This window comes from Urocampus carinirostris, chromosome 13 (assembly GCF_059441175.1).
Source record: "Urocampus carinirostris isolate Australia breed hairy pipefish chromosome 13, RoL_Ucar_1.0, whole genome shotgun sequence".
In the NCBI taxonomy this organism is placed as follows: Eukaryota; Metazoa; Chordata; class Actinopteri; order Syngnathiformes; family Syngnathidae; genus Urocampus; species Urocampus carinirostris.
In genome coordinates, this window is record NC_142361.1 from 41,859,771 (window position 1) to 41,862,551 (window position 2,781).

Here is a 2,781-nt window from a genome sequence, read left to right on the forward strand (position 1 = left end):
AGGGTTAGGGTTAGGGTTAGGGTTAGGGTTAGGGTTAGGGTTAGGGTTAGGGTTAGGGTTAGGGTTAGGGTTAGGGTTAGGGTTAGGGTTAGGGTTAGGGTTAGGGTTAGGGTTAGGGTTAGGGTTAGGGTTAGGGTTAGGGTTAGGGTTAGGGTTAGGGTTAGGGTTAGGGTTAGGGTTAGGGTTAGGGTTAGGGTTAGGGTTAGGGTTAGGGTTAGGGTTAGGGTTAGGGTTAGGGTTAGGGTTAGGGTTAGGGTTAGGGTTAGGGTTAGGGTTAGGGTTAGGGTTAGGGTTAGGGTTAGGGTTAGGGTTAGGGTTAGGGTTAGGGTTAGGGTTAGGGTTAGGGTTAGGGTTAGGGTTAGGGTTAGGGTTAGGGTTAGGGTTAGGGTTAGGGTTAGGGTTAGGGTTAGGGTTAGGGTTAGGGTTAGGGTTAGGGTTAGGGTTAGGGTTAGGGTTAGGGTTAGGGTTAGGGTTAGGGTTAGGGTTAGGGTTAGGGTTAGGGTTAGGGTTAGGGTTAGGGTTAGGGTTAGGGTTAGGGTTAGGGTTAGGGTTAGGGTTAGGGTTAGGGTTAGGGTTAGGGTTAGGGTTAGGGTTAGGGTTAGGGTTAGGGTTAGGGTTAGGGTTAGGGTTAGGGTTAGGGTTAGGGTTAGGGTTAGGGTTAGGGTTAGGGTTAGGGTTAGGGTTAGGGTTAGGGTTAGGGTTAGGGTTAGGGTTAGGGTTAGGGTTAGGGTTAGGGTTAGGGTTAGGGTTAGGGTTAGGGTTAGGGTTAGGGTTAGGGTTAGGGTTAGGGTTAGGGTTAGGGTTAGGGTTAGGGTTAGGGTTAGGGTTAGGGTTAGGGTTAGGGTTAGGGTTAGGGTTAGGGTTAGGGTTAGGGTTAGGGTTAGGGTTAGGGTTAGGGTTAGGGTTAGGGTTAGGGTTAGGGTTAGGGTTAGGGTTAGGGTTAGGGTTAGGGTTAGGGTTAGGGTTAGGGTTAGGGTTAGGGTTAGGGTTAGGGTTAGGGTTAGGGTTAGGGTTAGGGTTAGGGTTAGGGTTAGGGTTAGGGTTAGGGTTAGGGTTAGGGTTAGGGTTAGGGTTAGGGTTAGGGTTAGGGTTAGGGTTAGGGTTAGGGTTAGGGTTAGGGTTAGGGTTAGGGTTAGGGTTAGGGTTAGGGTTAGGGTTAGGGTTAGGGTTAGGGTTAGGGTTAGGGTTAGGGTTAGGGTTAGGGTTAGGGTTAGGGTTAGGGTTAGGGTTAGGGTTAGGGTTAGGGTTAGGGTTAGGGTTAGGGTTAGGGTTAGGGTTAGGGTTAGGGTTAGGGTTAGGGTTAGGGTTAGGGTTAGGGTTAGGGTTAGGGTTAGGGTTAGGGTTAGGGTTAGGGTTAGGGTTAGGGTTAGGGTTAGGGTTAGGGTTAGGGTTAGGGTTAGGGTTAGGGTTAGGGTTAGGGTTAGGGTTAGGGTTAGGGTTAGGGTTAGGGTTAGGGTTAGGGTTAGGGTTAGGGTTAGGGTTAGGGTTAGGGTTAGGGTTAGGGTTAGGGTTAGGGTTAGGGTTAGGGTTAGGGTTAGGGTTAGGGTTAGGGTTAGGGTTAGGGTTAGGGTTAGGGTTAGGGTTAGGGTTAGGGTTAGGGTTAGGGTTAGGGTTAGGGTTAGGGTTAGGGTTAGGGTTAGGGTTAGGGTTAGGGTTAGGGTTAGGGTTAGGGTTAGGGTTAGGGTTAGGGTTAGGGTTAGGGTTAGGGTTAGGGTTAGGGTTAGGGTTAGGGTTAGGGTTAGGGTTAGGGTTAGGGTTAGGGTTAGGGTTAGGGTTAGGGTTAGGGTTAGGGTTAGGGTTAGGGTTAGGGTTAGGGTTAGGGTTAGGGTTAGGGTTAGGGTTAGGGTTAGGGTTAGGGTTAGGGTTAGGGTTAGGGTTAGGGTTAGGGTTAGGGTTAGGGTTAGGGTTAGGGTTAGGGTTAGGGTTAGGGTTAGGGTTAGGGTTAGGGTTAGGGTTAGGGTTAGGGTTAGGGTTAGGGTTAGGGTTAGGGTTAGGGTTAGGGTTAGGGTTAGGGTTAGGGTTAGGGTTAGGGTTAGGGTTAGGGTTAGGGTTAGGGTTAGGGTTAGGGTTAGGGTTAGGGTTAGGGTTAGGGTTAGGGTTAGGGTTAGGGTTAGGGTTAGGGTTAGGGTTAGGGTTAGGGTTAGGGTTAGGGTTAGGGTTAGGGTTAGGGTTAGGGTTAGGGTTAGGGTTAGGGTTAGGGTTAGGGTTAGGGTTAGGGTTAGGGTTAGGGTTAGGGTTAGGGTTAGGGTTAGGGTTAGGGTTAGGGTTAGGGTTAGGGTTAGGGTTAGGGTTAGGGTTAGGGTTAGGGTTAGGGTTAGGGTTAGGGTTAGGGTTAGGGTTAGGGTTAGGGTTAGGGTTAGGGTTAGGGTTAGGGTTAGGGTTAGGGTTAGGGTTAGGGTTAGGGTTAGGGTTAGGGTTAGGGTTAGGGTTAGGGTTAGGGTTAGGGTTAGGGTTAGGGTTAGGGTTAGGGTTAGGGTTAGGGTTAGGGTTAGGGTTAGGGTTAGGGTTAGGGTTAGGGTTAGGGTTAGGGTTAGGGTTAGGGTTAGGGTTAGGGTTAGGGTTAGGGTTAGGGTTAGGGTTAGGGTTAGGGTTAGGGTTAGGGTTAGGGTTAGGGTTAGGGTTAGGGTTAGGGTTAGGGTTAGGGTTAGGGTTAGGGTTAGGGTTAGGGTTAGGGTTAGGGTTAGGGTTAGGGTTAGGGTTAGGGTTAGGGTTAGGGTTAGGGTTAGGGTTAGGGTTAGGGTTAGGGTTAGGGTTAGGGTTAGGGTTAGGGTTAGGGTTAGG